Source organism: Monodon monoceros, unplaced genomic scaffold (genome assembly GCF_005190385.1).
Source record: "Monodon monoceros isolate NGI ecotype Baffin Bay Population unplaced genomic scaffold, NGI_Narwhal_1 Super_Scaffold_22, whole genome shotgun sequence".
Taxonomy (NCBI): domain Eukaryota; kingdom Metazoa; phylum Chordata; class Mammalia; order Artiodactyla; family Monodontidae; genus Monodon; species Monodon monoceros.
In genome coordinates this window covers 95697192-95716908 of record NW_021703779.1, presented here as the reverse complement: position 1 = coordinate 95716908, position 19717 = coordinate 95697192, and the positions used below count along the sequence as shown (strand labels likewise).

General features: G+C 35.5%; 1 pseudogene; it reads left to right on the top strand.

The window, feature by feature from the left end:
• Positions 1–3247: 3247 nt before the first annotated feature.
• LOC114906570 lies at positions 3248–4410 on the top strand (annotated as a pseudogene).
• Positions 4411–19717: the final 15307 nt, after the last annotated feature.

Genomic DNA, 19717 nt, shown 5'->3' with positions numbered 1-19717 from the left:
CAGAGGATCTACTTCCAATTACAAGAACAAATAATGAAACAGACCTCACAAATCTACTAGAACCCGAGTTGAAAAACAAAATCAGCAAACTTCTAACCATGTTTATCAAGAACAATTTTCCAAATAAATAAAACTAAACGTTTAAAAATAAAGTTAGAAAAAGATCAATATATCTGAATTAAACAAAAGCAGTTAACAAAAATAAGAACAGAAATTAATGATATAAGAAAATAAAGAGATCAACAAAGCCAAATTTTTAAATATAGCAATAACATTTAGAAACCTCTGGCAGTCTAATGGAGAAAAACAAAGGGAGTACAGAGACACACAAAAAAAACTTAGTAATTACATTAGTAATTACATAATGGACTGAAGTATAGGTAGAGAGTTCACAATTACCAAGTGGTTATACAATTGCAATGAAAGGCAAATACAGTCCACCTAATGGGAGAAGATGATGCAGTATATGTATCTAAAAAGGATTCATTATCCATGACAGATAAAGTATCAGTATTTCTACAAATCTATAAAATAAATATAAACAATCTAATAGAGATAAAAGGTCAAAAGACTTGAACAGGCATTTCAGGAATAGGGAAAAGAAATGGACAATAAAGTTCTATGAATAGATGCATACACTTATTAAATAACCTGGAAAGTGTATATTGGAATCATACCATTTCACACACACCAGTTAGGCAAATATGAAAAATCTGACATTGCTATTGAGTTGTGAGGATGTAGAATTTCTACAACTCTAATGCAGTGCTTGTGGGAGTATAAATTATTAGAACCATTTTGGAAAAAATGATATTTAACATTATCTAGTAAAGTTGATGATGCATATATCTTTTTATGTAACAATTCCACTTGTAGATATAGACGTTAGAGATGCCCTCACATATAAAGACAATGTGGCATGCAGAAGAACGTGCATAGCAGTGATGTTAGAAACAAAACACTGGAGACATCCAAATTTACATCAACACTGATAAATAAATTCAAATGTATTCATACAATGGAAAACGACATAGCATTGAAATTGAAAGACCTACAGATGTATGTCTCAATGTGGGTGAATCTCATAAAGTTGAATGAACAAAGTGAGTTTCAGAAGAATACATATAGTCTGATCCTATTTCTACAATTTACATACATGAAAAAGAGTATAATGTTTTGGGATACATATTCACATGGCAAAATTAAAATAAAAATCAAAGAAATTATGAATAATATTTAGAACAGCCATTACCTCTGAGAGGAAAGGAGAGAGAGGAGTATGATCAAAGGGTACACAAAGGGATTCAAAGGTACTCATAATTTGGTATATTGTATGCTGCGTGTTGGGTAAACAGTGCTCTTTTTAGAATTTTTTTCATAAATTATAAGTAATAAAATGTTTCACACTAAAATACAAATAAAGCATTATAAAATATATTATCTGAAATTGTCCAGAGTTCACTTCAAATTTCTTAATCTTTCGTAGATGTTGTTTGCTAGCAAGTCCATATTAAAGGAATACCGGAAAATTAAGAGATTATTGTACGAGGTGATTCTAAAGTGACCTTGATTCACCCTCCTTCAGCTAATATGTTCATCTGTTAGGCTTGTTCAATAAGATATGTCTATAATTACCATGCATGAGTTGTTGCTTCCAAGTCGAAAAGGAAGATGACACTGGCAACACTGTGTTCTATACAAGTAGCCATCTACATGCTTTTTCCTTTTCATTCTGACCTAAAATGGAAATTTTGAGATAAATTTTCTTTTTGATTAAGGATAAAATGTTATTGTCACAAAGTCACTGAACCAGAACTAAGGATCCATCCATAGAGATGTTAAGTAAAAGCTATATTTATTTGATATGCTCATGTTTTCTCTGTATATTTCAAGGCATTTCTAAATAACTTCACTAATAATTACCACCCATTATTAAGAACCACTTACTTTTTCCCAGTGAGCTGAAATCAAGTTTGAAAAAGATATCATGCAAGAAAAAAATCCCCTAGAAGCTGTTCCTGAAAATTAACTTTGGTTATTCTGAGATCCTTTGGGATACTAAATTGCAACAATAAGCTCTAAAAGTATTGTTGCTTTTAGAGCAACAATTTAGCAACCTCTAAATTCTCCCTAATATACCTGAGATTAAATCAAATGAATCATGCTTTCCCTGATAGTTACATTATTTTAGTAAGGTTAATCTTTAAGTAGAAAAGAATTAGTGATTTTTGTTGCTTCTATCATTTCTGTGAAATAATAATTTTCAGAGCTCGAAGATGGGCCTTGCCATTTACAAAATCCTATCTGATTTAATAGAATGATATTTCTAATATTGCTATTTCTAACATTGATTTCTACACAGAATAAAGTGGCTTTCTTCTGAAAAACTCCAAATATCAAATAAGTCCAATTTCCAATCTGTTATAAATTTGAAACTAATTTATCAGGAAACAAGAAGTCAGATTGTAATGTAGTGAGGTAAAGAAAAGAAATTACTAATATGAGCAAATTAGATAAAGAAGGTATTCATATACTTCAAGACTCTTGCCATCTTCTAATCAGGCTATGGAAGAATTTCATATATCTCTTGGGCAGTGCTTTCTCCCTGATATTGATAATTTTGTCTCACACCCCATCTGCATCTTATTAGTTCATTCAGCATGTGTAGGGACATAAACATCATGTATATCTTACAGCTTGTCAATGTATCATGTTGACATTAAAAATCAATCTTTGGGGATAGAGATTAGAATAGTTATTTGTCTGCATGGTGGTAGAGGGTAGCAGGGCAAAGGTACTGACTGGAAATATTTGTGAGGGACCTTTTTGGGTGTAATGGAAATGTTCTTTATTTGGTCTGAGAGTAAGGCATATATATTTGTAAATATTAATTGATCTGTACGCTTAAGATTTGTGTATTTCACTCTACATAAATTTACCCTCAGTAATGTATTAGCAAAAGAAAAAAATATATAAATTAAGATATCTTGATTCATGGTTTCCCTTCAGATTTAGAATATAATCCAAATATTTTATGGCTTGTGAAGTTCTATGTAATCTCGTTCTTATATGTCTGTCCATCTTCCTTTCCTGACTCTCTTGTTTTGCTTACTTTTTTTTGGCCCTGTGGTTCTTGCTGTCCTTTAAAACTACACAAGCCAGCAGTGCCTCCTGATAGCGCTGGGTGGGGCGGAGCCCGCGACCACCACTCCCCGTGGTCCCTCCAAAGGGGGACTCGTACTCTGAAGAAGAGAAGGAAGGGATGGAGCTGGGGCAGGAGGAGGAGGAAGGTGGACCCCCGGATCCAGGGAGAACTAATGACATTCAATCAATCCACAGATGATATCAACAGACGCGAAACTGAACTTGAGGACATCTGTCACAAGTTCTGCTCTGTTCTGGTAGAAGCGACGGTGAAACCGGACAAGCTGGTGAAGAAAACTCGCAAAGCCGTGGAAGATCCGAAGCCCTACTGGGAGGTGCGGAGGGCGGCGAGGCTGGCTCAGCTGGAAGCTCTGAGAACCACGCAGGACCTCCTGAGCCGCCACGGAGACTATCCCCGTGGCCGAGCAGTGCCTGCTGGAGGATGGCAAACGGCAGTTCGACTCGGCCTCGCAGGAGATGCTGAATCAGCCACGCAGAGGGTCATGGAGGCGGAGCTGACCAAGACTGCACAAGGAGCCTGCGACCAGGTACAACACGGCCATGGACCGCATGTGGCAGCTGGAGGACAAACTCGGGAAGATAGTGGACGACCTGTAGGCCAAGCTGTCATGGTGAAGGGCGAATACAAGATGGCCCTGAGGAACCTGGAGACGATCTCGGACACGATGCACGAGCAGCAGCACGCCAGTGCGACTAGGGCCTCGCAGCCGCGGCGTCAGGGCCAAAGGTGGCAGCGCGACCACAGAGAACCTGTCGGGGCGCAAGCCCGAGCTGGATGCCATTTCTGTGGCCTCCGAGGCTTCTCAAGATGACAAAAGTAGCACCTCTGTGTCTGAAAATGACTCGGAAACCCAGTCTGTGTCCAGCTTCAGCTCAGGACCCAGTCTGAGATATCCGACCACTGACCAGATCCCCACGGCTGTGAGGTCCGGCAGCCTGGACCTGCCCGGCCCCGTGTCTGTCAGAGTTCGTGATGATGTTCCCAGTGCTGGGCGAATGCAGCAGGACCTTTTTCCCCAAGTGTGAGGTAGAGTGAGATGACAGGGCAAAAGGGGCAGGGAATAAAATGAGTGACAAAGCCAACAACCGGGACGTCAGCGAGCAGTGCCATGGCAAGATCCAAAGCAGCCCCTCCCCGCGAGGGCAGTGCCTTGGAGGATGAAATGCATGGGGCAACTGTCCCTCCAGTGCTCAAAGGGCAGAGACAGTATCATCCCTGACATAAAAATGGTGCATATCGGCTGATCCATCACAGCTCTGGCCCAAGTGCATATCAATATTTATACATGAAACTGTATGGAAAACATTGTGCCTCTTATCACTTAATATGTATGTAAGTCCCCTACATACCAACCAGTTCCCTTCCAAGAGCACAGTTTGTAAATCCAATTTGTTCATAAGTCCGATAAAGTTAGCCTAGGTACCCAACTAACACAATTGGCTATGTAGTACTGTACTGTAATAGATTTAGACTTTTCACACAAATAATACATAAAAAACAAACACAAAAAATAAAGAGAACATTTTTAATCTTTACACTACAGTATCTTGAAAAGTACAGTACAGTACCAGCTATATCACCGCTGCTTTTACGCTTGCTTCCAGACATCCTGGGCTTGAAATAAAGATATTGTACTACTGTACTCTATACAGTACTGTAAAGTACACAAAACCGCAACCACTTGTAGAGGATGCATGCACATGACAATGTACGCCAGACACGTGAACTAACTTAGGTGACTGGACATGCGAACGCACATTCTCATCTTTGAAAGTTCGCAACTTGAAGGATCATATGTAGGGGACTTACTGTATGCCAAATCTTAAGCATTTCCTCTAAACTGCACTAATGAAGTTTCAGTGACATTGAGAGCTATGAGACACTGATGAAAGAAATAGAAGATGACACAAACAGATAGCAAGATATAACTCGTTCTTGGATTGGAAGAATCAATATTGTTAAAATGAGTACACTACCCAAGGCAATCTACAGATTCAGTGCAATGCCTATCAAATTACCATTGGCATTTTCCACAGAACTAGGATATTGAATTCTTGTTTAGTAGTTTATTTCTTTCAACACTTTAAATATTTTATTGTACTCTCTCTTCTTGCTTTCTTGGTCTCTAATGAGAAGGCTTCTGTAATTCTTGTCTCTATAGAAATATCATGTCTCCTCACCCTCACCCCAGCCAACCTCTTTCAAGTTGTTCTCTTTGTATTTGCTTTTCTGAGTTTTGAATAAGATATATCTATGTCTGGTACTTTTCGTATTTATTCTTCTTGGTGTTCTCTGAGACTTCTTGGTCTTCAGTTTGGTGTCTATCATTAATTTTAGTTACAATTATGTCAAATACTTCCTCTGCTATATTCTCTCTTCTCATTTTGGCATTCTAATTATGCATATGTCATATCTTTTAAAGTTGTTCCATATGTCTTGGATGTTCTGTTTCTCAATTACTTTTTTATTTGTATTTCAGTTTAGGAAATTTCTATTGACATATCTTAAAGCACACTGATTATTTCCTCAGCTATTTCCAGTCTCCTGATGAGTTCAACAAAGGCATTATTCATTTCTGTTACAGTGTTTTTGATTTATGGCATTTCCTATGGATTCTCTCTTAGATTTTATATGTCTCTGCTTACATTATCCATCTGTTCTTGCATGCTTTCTATTTTTTCCATTACAGCCATTAACATTTTAATCATAAGTATTTAAAATTCTCAGTATGATAATTTCAATGTCTCTGCCATATCTCAATCTACTTCTGATGTTGCTTTGCCTCTTCAGACCATGTTTTTTACTTGCCTCTCAATATGCTTTGTAATTTTTTGTTGAAGGCTGGGTATGATGTATTAAGTAATAGGAACTTAGGTAAATAAGCCTCTAGCATGAAGATTGGTGATAATGTGACTAGAAATTGCACTTTAAAATTTATTGTTGCTATAGGTGACAAAGACACTTAAAGCACATGCAATCAGTAAAAGAAATAAACTAGACTTCATTAAAATTAAAAGCTTTTGTGCATCAAATGACATTATAATAGTGAAAAGACAACATTTGTAAATCATTTATCTGATATCATATGAAATCATATATCATATATCTGATCATTTATTTTTTAGGACTCCTATGAAGTTATTTTAGCCAGTACTTAGTTTTTTTTTTTTAAATAATTATTTCTGTGGGAGAACAAGAGCCTGGAGCTTCCTACTCTGCCATTTTCTGATGTCATCCCAAATTCCAAAGTTTTTAAAAACTGTTATGCCTTCTTTTTATGTTCTAGGCTAAATATCACTGCTTTAATCAATTATACTCTAAAAGTTGGCAACATCTATATATTTCCCCATGATTCCTGATAAAAAGTGAAGTTTGGTGATTTCACTGACAGATTTGTTCAGAGCAGGTAAATCCTTTCTCACCTTATACACACATTTCTTTCAATTACTTTTAGTGACATTTTAAAATCCTCTTCAATGATGATTAGTGTTGAAAGAGCAGAAGAGAGCTTTAACAATAAGATCTTCTTGTCACCCATCAATATTATATCCTTTTCCCCAAATTCAGTTCATTTTGGCCATCACCTGCCTAAAAGCTCTTCTCAAAGCCTTCTTCGATACAATCATGGCACTTTACAAATCTAGGTTCAAGAGAAAGCTTCATTTACAGTTTCAGTGACTGCTTTGGGTGCTTTTTTCTTCCTTCATATTATTATTCATAATCAGTCATAACTCCATTTGTGATAACATTCACTCCTCTTTAATCATTATTTTAAATTTAAGAGTCTCACATAATGAGATCAGATGTATCTTTTTGCTTAACTCTTTGATCTCTTCCTTTATGAAATCCAGGGAAATACAGTAGTACCCAAAAGTTTTGATTGATGTGAATCTACAATTATCTTAAAGTGAAAGCTTTACTTAAAAAAAAAGTGAGTCAGGAAAAAAAGGAGCATCCACCTCCTTGCAGCTAATTAGAAAACAACAATCATTCCTTTACTTGAACCAGACTATGTCTTAGAAGCACAGAGTTACTGACCACTATTAAGCACCTACCTCTTGGCCCCATCCAACCCTGTAAACTTGGAGTTACATGCCTGTATGCTCTTTATTCTCTTGAAGAAAATAATGTGCTTACGCTCTATATTAGTTTTGTGTGGCTATTTTAACAAAGTACACAAACCAGATGGCTTAAAGCAACAGAAATTTATCCTCTTACCCTTCTGGAAGCTGTAAGCCTGAAATTAAGCTGTCAACAGGGCCATGCTCCCTCTGGTACTCTGGGTAGAATCCTTCCTTGCCTTCTGCTCGTGGCCAGCAATCCACGGGTCCTGAAAACCCTTGTCTTTCAGCTCTATCACTCCCATTACTGTCTCTATCTTCATATAGCATTCTCCCTGTATGTCTATGTCTGTGTCTCCCCTCTTCTTCTTATAAAGACACCAGTCATATTGATAGGGCCCACCCTAATGATTGAATATTTACTTGATTATATCTGCAAAGACCCTATTTCCAAATAAGGTCACATTCATAGGTACTGGAGGTTACAGCTTCAGCATATCTTGTTGTGTTACACAATTCAATTCATAGCATACTCCACAGTTGGAACTTAAAAATGATTAAATTTAAAATAACCCCCTCCCATTTTTCAATTACTTCGATAAGCATCAGTGCAGTCATTCTGTCTAAACTGCATCTTCCGGCGGTACAGAGAATTGCTGAAGATGATGAGATATTTTAGTAGAACTAAATTCTAATTAACTTTGTGTATGATTAACTTTGTCAATGTTTTTCGGGAAACAGGGAAAGAATTTAAAGATTAATGCAGATTTTCACAGGTGGCAGCAGATGAGGACCCATATGCTCACAAACCCTTTCACTCCTCGCTGGAATATGCATTGTTTAGAGTAAAAATATAAGAAAAAATTGGAAAGGCATGCAATACAACCGACTTCTTAAAACTTTTCTCTTTTTCATCCATCTGGTAGTAGAAATAATAAGAATTAGGAATATGGCTAGAATTAAGGCAATAAAAGTTCATAAGAAAACCATACCTGGTTAATCAGTTCCTGAACAGAACAAGTTCTGCCTGCAATATGAAAGCTAATATTTCCACTAAGCATAATGTTTAGTGTTATTAGTTTAGAAATAAAATACATTGTCGTATATAATGTAATATAGTAAAACTCTCTCTTGACAGTATTATACACTAAAATTAAAGCAGTCCCCTTAAAATTGTGGAGGATTATTTTTTCAAGGCATTGCTTAGAAATGAAAAGCTATAATATAAATCTAGACCTTTTCTAGACTCAAAATCCCAAACTTAATAAAAAGTGTGTCTCTAGATATTCACACTATTGTCCTTGCTAACACTAAATGATATGTTTATTCAACAATTTGTACTTCCCCAGTGGGAAAATAGAATTATAAGATAATTAAGGAGGGGACTTTGTATAAATCCATTACTGTTTACCAGTGCATTTAAAATAAACACGAACACATAGTAGGTACTCAGCAAGTGTCACCATAATAATTTAAAAAATTAAAGAATCCTGAAAATAATGGATATTAACTCCACATTAAGACCCATAATGTCACATTATTAACTACATTTTTACAACTGTTCTTCTTTTAATTAAAATTAGAAAATGAATGTGAAACCATTTAAAATTGTAAAGTCTCTTACAAATTTAAGTTATTAATATAATTAATGAGTTGATAAATGACATTATTAAAAAATGAAAGCTTTTTTCCCCCTTCTTTGGGTCATTTATTGTTTCTTTTTTGAGTACAATCTGATTCTTCCATCAAATTAATTTATTTCTATGGTTCATATTGTAAGATGACTTTGGAATATTCTCTATGTGAAATATATGTGTGACTGAGAGAGAGAAAAACTAATTGTATTCATATTGCAGGACTAAAAATATATTGAAAAAATTAAGCCTTACCATAGTTGGAATATATTTGTGAGGCATCCACTTCATAAAATTCTTTATAAAATCTGTGTTGTTCAATATGACTGAACATTATTTAAAGTTAGATAGTTAAAATATTTAAAATTTAGCAAAATATAAACAAGAATCTTATTTCAGTGAAGTTGGGTATTTGAAAAGAAGTATTGTGATAGGAATTACTTTGAGAGAGTGAAATAGAAATATGATTGCCAGTTAAATATTAAAAATAATAAAATAAATTATTGGAAAGGGAGTAGCCTCATGGATTATAGTTATGAATGAGAAAAGAAGAAGGAGTATGGATAGAAGCAGAGGTAATATGTAACACAGATAGCAGTGAGCTCATTATCTCCCCTCTCCATTCCTCCTCCCTGGCTCTCACCTAGATCACTGCAATAGTCTCCTGGCTTCCTGGCTTCCATGCCTCCAAGTCTTGTCCCTTTCCAAACCATTCTCTATGATGCAACCAGAATTCAGTTTAAAACATTTAAATGGCTATCCGCTTCCTACAAAATGAAGGCCAAACTTGCTACCATGGCCTTTAACACCCATCATACTCAAGTTTTTCTCTCCCATCTTATTTCTCACCATTTTCCTGCTAACTGCCACCATCACTATCCAACCCTCAAGTTCTAGTCATGCAGAATTGAGTGGAATTCTTCAGTGTTAGTCTTTCTCCAGCTTTGGGCCCTTTTCACATGCTAAGCTGCTAATAATCATTTCAAGATCTCTCATGGAATGACTTAGTAACCACTTTATGTGAGCCCATAGGACTCATCAGACTTGAAAACTCCTAATGATTTTTCAAGGCTCAGTTCAAAGGCTAGCAATACTCTGTGAATCTTTTGTTGACTTGCCCAGGCAGAGTTAGTCTCTTTTTCTTTGCTCCTTTTACAATATGCACATTTCTCAATTATGGCTTTAACTTTATTGCATTTTAGTTCTTTGCCTGTTTCACTCTCGACTGTATACACAGCATCCTAGCAATGCACATAATGCAAAGTTGATGGTCAATAAACATTTGAATGATTAAATGTATCAATAAATCAACCAGTAAATAAATAACCCCTAGGTATTTAAATAGTGATAGCCAAGGAAGATACCTTAATTTAAGGAAGCACAAACTACCAAAGCAATTTGAAATGATTTTCAGAGTGGCAGAAAAAAACAGTATTACTTTTAGTGGCCATAATTTATGAATAAGATCTGTTTTTCACAGTTTAGTAGTTAAAAGCAAATTAATGTTTCTGTCTACAGCACAGATTTCTGAGGATATCTGGGGTTGCATTAATCTACAATAGATAATTATGGCAATTAATTTTGAGTGGAACTTTATATGCCAAAGTGATTGCATAACTTTAAATATTAAAATAAATTGTTTTTTCTTAAATGTGTTATGCAAATATTTATAATTAGTACCAAGAATGTCTCAGTTCATTCAGGCTGCTATAACAGAGTACTATAGACTGTGTGGCTTACAAACAACAGAAATTTCTTTCTCACAGTCCTACAGGCTGGGAAGTCCAAGATCACGTCATCAGCAGATCTGGTGTCAGGTAAGGACCCACTTCTTGGTTCAAGGATGGCCATCTTTTTGTTTTGTTTTCACAGGGCAGAAAGGGCAAGGGAGCTCTCTGAGGTCTGTTTTAAAAGGGTACTAATCCCATTATTGAAGACTCCTTCTTCATGACCTAATTACCTCCCAAAGGCCCCATCTCATAATACGATCATGTTGGAGGTTAGGATTTCAGCATTCAATTTAAAAAAATACAATGGAATATTACTAAGCCATAAAAAGAAAAGAAATTGAGTTATTTGTAGGGAGGTGGATGGACCTAGAGTCTGTCATACAGAGTGAAGTAAGTCAGAAAGAGAAAAATAAATACCGTATGCTAACACATATATATGGAATCTAAGGAAGAAAAAAGGTCATGAAGAACCTAGGGGTAAGACAGGAATAAAGACACAGACCTACTAGAGAATGGACTTGAGGATATGGGGGGGGGAAGGGTAAGCTGTGACAAAGTGAGACAGTGGCATGGACATATATACACTACCAAACGTAAAATAGATAGCTAGTGGGAAGCAGCCACATAGCACAGGGAGATCAGCTTGGTGGTTTGTGACCACCTAGAGGGGTAGGATAGGGAGGGTGGGAGGGAGGGAGGGAGGTGCAAGAGGGAAGAGATATGGGAACATATGTATATGTATAGCTGATTCAGTTTGTTATAAAGCAGAAAGTAACACACCATTGTAAAGCAATTATACTCCAATAAAGATGCTAAAAATAAATAAAGCATGCAAAAAGTAACAAAATTGACTAAAAACTAAGAAAACTTGACTATATAAACAAATGTGTGAAATCTGGATATGGGGGGAGATACAAATATTCAGTCTATGGCAAAGGTAAGTTTTAATTATTGAATCAACCGGAATATTAGATATAGAAGTTTTATAGCAATTGCACCACTTCAAGCAATGGTGGGCTACTTGATTTTAGACCAATAATACTCCTGAGAAAACTAGAAAATCTGGATAACATGTGAAATAACATTTGTTTGAATGCAATGAAACCTACCAAGATGATATGCACTTGTGAAGACAAGATCTCTAACAGAAGGGAAACCAAGAGGGTGAGACTGATTTGGCATCACTTTTCCTCTCAAAGCATTTGTCCATTCACATGCAGTGAATGAGAGACTGAAAATGTAAGAGAACTATTCGCAATATGTCAGATCTGGAGGAAAAGAAATTGGAATTTGAAACCTAAGAAGGAGGAGGAACTCCAGTAAACATCTAAGGCTTTAAGTTGGGATTCTGAAGGGTTATATACTAAGAGTAAGGGTGAACTTGAAATAGACCATCCCTCACAAAACCTAAAGCCAACTTTAAATCAGATAAATTCCTGATTGGTATAAAATAATCTGCCCTTAACTTAACTGCATGCCAGAAGCAAAATTAAACTGTCCCTAGAACATAACAATTTCCAAAGCTTCAAATAATCTCAACTCTTTTGTCATACACAATAAACAGCACTCAATTTAAAACAATAAAGTATGCAAAATCTAACAAAATTGACTAAAAACTAAGAAAAATCAACTATATAAACAAACATGCAAAATCTGGATATTGTAGTTCTTCTTTAACAGTGTAAGAAATTTAGTGGCAAGGTGAAGAATTCAGCAGAGAACTAGAAAATGAAAAAAATAATCAAATAGAAATTCTAGAATGAGAAAATGATTAAAAATAAGAATCAATGGATGGGTTTAATAGCATATTAGAGATGAAGAGAGAAGAGACAAAATATGTGTGAGGATTGAGGAGAAACTATACTGAAACACTGAGAGGCAAATAACAGAAAAGAGCACAAGAAACATACGAGACATGGGGAAGAATTCTGACATACATGTAACTGGCATCACAAGGAGAACAATCAGAAAATGAGGCAGAAGCCACACTTGTAGAGACAATGCCTAAGAACTTCCAAAATTGAGAGGTAATACCAACTTACAGATTCAGGATATGCTACCTCAAGCAGGATAAATACAAAGAAAACTACACGTAGGTTCAGCATAGAAAACCTGCTGAAACCTAGAGATTTTTTTCTTAATTGTAAAAGCAGCCAGAGAGAGGAAAAACACATAGTACCTTTACATTTTTGAGTCACTTTGCCCCTACAGGTATTTTACAGGATGACCAAGCTGAGCTCCTTCTGTGGGATCCACAGTTACCTTATGGGAAACATGAGAAGCACACACCTAGTTATAGAAGCCAATCCCCAAAGGTGTGAGCTATTTCCAAATAGCCGTGTATTTTTGTCCTTCTACCCTACAAGTCACATCTAGTCTTTCTGCTTTGGATTTTTCAGACATTAATCAGGTATGAGCACCTTCATCTTCAAGATATCTCCTCCAGAGAATACATATTATTCTCCTCTAAAACCGCATCGTTCGACTTGGTGGAATGAGTATACCTCCCATTGGCATGGGATGGGTTTGGAAATGTAGATAAAGGCAAGATCATTTAGTCCCTTGTAGGCTATGGTAAAGATTGTGTGTTTGTCTGTGTTTTCTCATGCAGTTTGAAGCCTTGAAGTGTGTTAAGAAAGGAGTGAAAAAATAATATTTATATTTAAAAAATATCAGTACGTTTGCATTTTGGAAATAAGATTAGTTGGGGTAGTAAAAGAGATGGCAGGGCAACCAATCAGGAGACTACTGAAATAGTTCAAATGAGGGACTATGGTGACTTGGACTTGAATGGTGATAGTATGAAAATAAGTAGACAGATTAGAGAAATAAGTTGAATGATTCTCTTCAAGGTGGCCAGGGCTCCATTCCTGTCCATTAATTACTCTAACCCCTCTGTTGTTTTTCATGTCAGTATATTTTAGTGTTTTATGTTCTACTCTTATTATATAGACCATGATTTCTTCTACTACATAAGAAGAGATAAAGTATTCTTTGAAATATCATAATTGGATTTGCTAGTAGTTTATATTTGAGTCTTCTCTTTAACTTGCCCTGTAGTATTGATTTTTCAAAGTTTCTATATATGGTTCTTTTCTCTCCATTCATTCTTAAAGAGACAATATTCCTCCAAATATGGCATTTAGTATACAGAAAACATTCATTAATTTTTTGGTTATACTCACATGTTTCCTTCCATGAAACCCTTTCATAGAGACACCAAATGCAGAGAAGTCAAGTCTCTGTCTATATTCTTGTATTGGCTTTCTGATATCTGGAAGCAAAACTGTTCCAAAAATGAAGATATTTGGACACTATGTTTGCTCCTAGTGCTGTTCACAAATCTAGTTTTCTCTGTAGCATCATGGTAGGATGGCACTCTCAGCTTCTGTTGAAGTTAGGCAATGTGTTTTTATTTGGCCAGCAAAATGGAGTGTCACTTATAGGGGAAGCTTTAAGACATATTGTGTGATTCTCCATTTTCCCATTCTGGTGCTCTGATGATAATGGAAGCTCATGCCAAGATGACGCCTCCAACAACCAGAGTCCTTAAGTAACAATGATGGGCAGGGCCAACTGCACACCCCCACTGACCTTCCTTGGACTTTAAGCATGTGAGAAACTTTTGTTGTCCTAAGCCTATTTTCGGGTTGTCTGTTAATGCAGTAGAGCCTAGTCCATCCTTATACAGACATAAGTTTAGGTGAACCTCTTACTCCAAGCATGATCTCCCTCTAAAACAATTGTGTCCTGGACATTTAACACTGATAGTGATTGAGAACTCACTAACTTTGAGGTAGTATTCTCCATTTTTAAGCAGTTAAAATTATTAAACTATTCTCTTTGTTTTGAACCAAAATTTGCCTTTCTGTAACTTCTACTCAAAAGCTAATTTACATACTGGGCATAATTAATGAACAGGTACTTGTCTAAATTTTTTCAATGATATTCTGCAACTTAGAATTCCTGCCTCAGGAAGTGTTCTGTTGAAACTATTTTCTGAAAGAGCCTAAATCCCAAACAACAGAACACATTGAATGTAAATTAAACAGCGCTCTTGAGCAGAAAATGAAATTTGTTCCATGATATGAATTTTAAGGAAGCCCACATAATGTAAATGGTGCTGAAAAAGACGATAAACCTGCAAACATAATTGATATCCTCCTACCTTGGTGATAAATAGTGAGGAAAATTAGAGTAATATGCATGAACATATCTCATTCAAATACTTTGATTCTATTATCTAAGCAGAACCAGAAAATATTTTCAAGTAATTAATGACACTTTACTCCAGAAATATCAATATAGTAGACACTTTAAAAATGCACTCCTTTTAGTTTTTATAGAAAGAGGGCTCTACTCACCATAATCCTGTGTTTTAAACTAAAGTTTGATGGTTGAGAATTCTTTGTTTTAACATTGTATTTTACAACTGGTGGAGGGAAATAAGTAACAACCTACCCAGTACAATTTGAAAGGCACTAGAAAACTGCCATTGTCCCAAATCTGTTTATCAAGGGTCATTCACATTTGGGGGTTTAAACATCAACACAAATTAGATAAATGTACAACAGAATAATAGGAAAAGGAGAAGAATATGGTTTTCAAAATTTTTTAAATCAAAAGGACAAGAACTATATAAAAATACGTTTAATTCTGTAGAAATCAAATAACAAAATTAAAGCAACAAGATCCTATTTTTCATCTATGATATAGGCAATTTTGTTTTTACTAACAATTTCTATTATTGATGAGTTTGGGAAATGTACCCTCTTATTCACTTTTGATAGTAGTGTAGAGTGTGATTCACTTATTCATTTCTTTACATGGTGATTAACATAAAGGAAAAAAATTCATAATAGGTAATTACAGCAAACATGACCCAACAAAGATGAAGAAACTAATGTCTCAGACACCTCAGGAATAAATATCTTGGCTGCCACCATACTCCAGACAAGAAAATTAGACTGGTTGAAATGTTGGTCATGGATGAGAAAAATCTAGAATGTGTAAAGCAGGGGGGAGTAGATATTAACTATATCCTCAAAATCAGTTAACAACAAGCAGACTGTAGCTTCTTCCAATAATGTTCCTGTATCAAGTCTTGTATAGATATTGTGGCTGGCCACCAACTTCAAGAATAATTGGACTTAGTGGAGAGCATAATAGTATTAGGCACTTCTTGTTTCACCTCACATAATCTTAGCATCAACTCGGAATCCAGCCACGCCTATCAAGAACAGTTTTGTGCAGGCTTTATCCTACTTCACACCAACTGCCTCAAGAAGCTCCCACATTTCTCTCATTTATGGCCCTAGGATTTCTCTGTTGTTGCAGCATGGGTCACCTATGAGAGCACCCTTAGCAATTGTATATGTGCTACCAAGAAGTGGGAGGGAGTTAACACCACATGGAACAACCCTCAAACAAAAGAGGATAAGAGTCAATGAATAAGTGCTTTTGCCATTTATCCTGCCACAGAAACTTTAGAAATGCACCCTATATGATACCTCAGAAGCTCCCGTGAGCCTGAGCATTAGGCTACCAACTACTGCTTTTCTTTATCCTAGGTGTCATTCTCCATGGGCCCTCAATCAATCCTTCAAACTCAGATCACTTTCCAAACAAAAACAAAACAAAACAAATCAAACCTCATGCAAGCCTTTGTTCTAGGTTCTATTTGGAAGAAACCCAGGCTAAGACAATATGAATAACTTCACAGAGAGACATTTATTTTCAAGAAATTCTTTCTGAGGAAAAATCTCAGATACAAGAAAATGTTTCCTTCTAATATATCAGGTATAACATCTTATGGAACAAAAATACTTAAAAGGTAAATGTTCAATAACAGGAGGCTGGCTAACCTTCTCGTGTTGCTACAACAAAATACCATAAACTGAGTGACTTAAACAATGGACACTTATTTCTCACAGCTCTGGAGTCTGGGAAGTCTAAAATCAAGGTGCTGGACAATTCAATTTTTGGTGAGAAACTTCTTCCTGGGTTTTCGACTGCCATCTCCTCACATAGAGGCGGGTGAGGAAGAAAGAGGGAGAGAGAATGAATATGAGAATGAATGCATGTGGAAGCAAGTGAGCTCTCTGGTTTCTTATAAGACAACTAATCCCATCATGAGAACCACAGACTTATAACCTCATCTAAACATAATTACCTCCTAGAGGTCCCACCTCCTAATACCGTCACACTGGGGAGTTAGAGCTTCGACATATGAATTTTGAGGGGACATAAGCATTTAGTCCATAATAGTCAGATACCTAAAGGATCTCATAGTACTTGAATTGATTTTAGAATAACATATTTATTTTTTAAAAGCACTATGAATCTGAGAGGAGATGTGCTTTTGATTGGTAAAAAAACTGATAAATAATTTTCTCTAACTCAATCATAAAATAATTACTTTTTGGAAATCTATAAATTCTGGGGAAAATATAAGGAGATAACTCCCTAAAATGTTTATTTTTGCCATTTTTTTTCAATTTATTTTTCACGTGCATCCAATCTTATATGCTAAGTTCTGTTTGCTATTTATTAATTTAGAGTTTTGGAAGTTAGCATAATAGTTAAATATAAAGGGATATTGTTTGACTCTATTTTAGTCCTAGGTATATTTTAAAGGAGTAAACCATTTCGCCTCACAGTATAGGGGCTGAGAGATGCTTAAGACAGCAGGACAATATAATGAAAGAAATTAAAATATTAACTTTGTTCTTTTTCTAACTTACTTTGATAATGATAGTAAGATACTCTGCATATTCCGAGCAAATTACTCCTTATAGCCTTTAGTCATCCTAATCAAGCAATAGAGAAATAGTACTTTGCTGAGATACCTTGGGTATCATCTAAGGGGCCACTGTTAATGTATTAAGTGCTCATTCGCACCACAGCGAGCAAACTGCTTCTAAGTGATTTCTGAGAGTAAACTTGAGTACCCTGAGTACCTTTATTTGACCCAAATATGTCTTCACTTGTCTAAATGGTTAATTGGATGATTCAGTTCATTTGCCCTTCTATTTAGCTGACAATTACCATATATACATTATATGGATTATGCCTTTTCAACAAAATGACATTTTCTGTAAGGCAACACTGAACACAGTTTATATTCTTTAATGAATGAGAAGGCACCTTATGATCTAGTTACAGGACCTCAGAGACATCACAGTAAATCTCAAACATCACAGTGATGTATAAGGAATTGATTGAGCTAATCTTTTATAATTCCCCCAAAAATCATCAATTTCTTTGTTCATATATTATTTTGTTATACTCCTCTAATATGATACATAGAATAATTTATTTATTAATACTTTGCATATGGCAATGCCAGTACTTAATCCATTTCAACCTTTCTTTCTCAACCACAGGAGTTGCCATTATTTAACTCCTGACTATATTTAAAGAGGAATTTTCAACATTCTGGGAACTTTTCTCTCCTTTTTTTCTTAGTTTCAAAGCACTGCAGTTAAAATATGGAAACTAAAGAATTCCCTATTAACTAGGCTGATATTGTTATAAACCTGATTACTTGTCTGAAACAAAATGCAGCATAAGTTTAAACCTCATAACTACACAGTTTTTTAAAAAGTGGCATCACATAGAGAATTAGGGAAAAAATTCAGATAATGAAACTAATAAGTTAATTATTCTTTAGGAATGTGTTATATAGTTAACCCTGAACAATCTGTAGAGGAATTGGCCATTTGGGGAATAATAAATCTTAATTAATGAAGCAGAGACCTCTGATGCATTCACCTCTCCAGCTGAATTTAATAATTAGATAATAACTGTCTAGTAGTGATTTCTGACCCCCTTTTGTTAAGAAAAACAAATTACTTTTATAGTTGCTGTAATTGAATCAAACGTGTAAAGTATAAAGTCCAAGAAGCAATGGCTTTCCTATTTCCTTCGTCTCTCCCAACCCAAACATCCCCCATTAGAAAGCCAGCAGCCCGACGTGGCCTTTCTTCTTTACCTACAAAATCCAACAATTATGCTGATTAGTTTTTGCCTAATAATCGAGCCATTGTGTGGAAATGAACCATCATAGAAACATATTTATTCCATCCCTAGAAATTCAAAGCAAGACCTGTTAGAAATTTGTTTTAAACAGTTATTTGTTTTGACTCTGTTTTTATCCCACTAGTCAGTATAAACAAGGTCAATTGCAGTTGTTGAGGCTTTAAAAAGTTTTTTTAATTTTAGCAGCATAGTTCTAATTTAAGTCAAATTGATAGTAGCTTTCAAATACTATTGATTTTGCGGCTTATAGACAGGGTCTATTATTTATCCACTCAATGTATATTCTCCTTCCTTACTTAATAACTGTACCATTGTTTTAGTTGGGGTACAAATGTACCCAGCAAAAAAGACTTTATTTCCCAGGTTCCCTTACAGTTAGGTGTGGTCATAAGACTTTTTGGCAATCTATAAATTCTGGGGAAAATGGAAGGGGATAACTACCTAAAATGTTTATTTTTTGCCAATTTTTAAAAAAATTATTTTTCACATGCAACATAGAAGAGGATAAAACTATTCTGAAAGTTTCTGAAAGAGGGGAAGACAACCTCATTTTCCCTGAACACCCTGTTTTCTTTCTACTTGTCAGTATGGTTAATAGGTGGAGAATCATCAGCCATTCTCAGCTGGATATTACATGTTAAGGCTATTATAGGAGAAAGAAAGAAATTGAATCTCTGTGTCCACAGGGTATCTCTGCATCAGCTATGGGCTGCCTACCTCCAGAATTCTTTAACATGAGAGGGAAATGACGCCTATCATGTTTGAATTTCTGTTATTTTAGGTTTTTCTGTTATATGCAGCTAAAACATTTTACTTGATATGGTATGAGTGTTCATGAATTAGGACATTTTCTGATAAGAAGAGAGAGTAAGTGAACAATGTAAATTTCATTGGCTCTCACATGCCTCAAACAATGAAGGCTGAAACCAAATTAAAGTGTAAACTCAAATACAAAGAGCAAAGGCTCACTTACAGTTTCAGCTCCTAAATGTAAAGAACTTGGAAGTGATCACAATTATCCTCACAACAAGAAAAAAGCTGAACAAAGTGAAAATCAATTTTTCTTGGAACCATAAGAGAACCAAG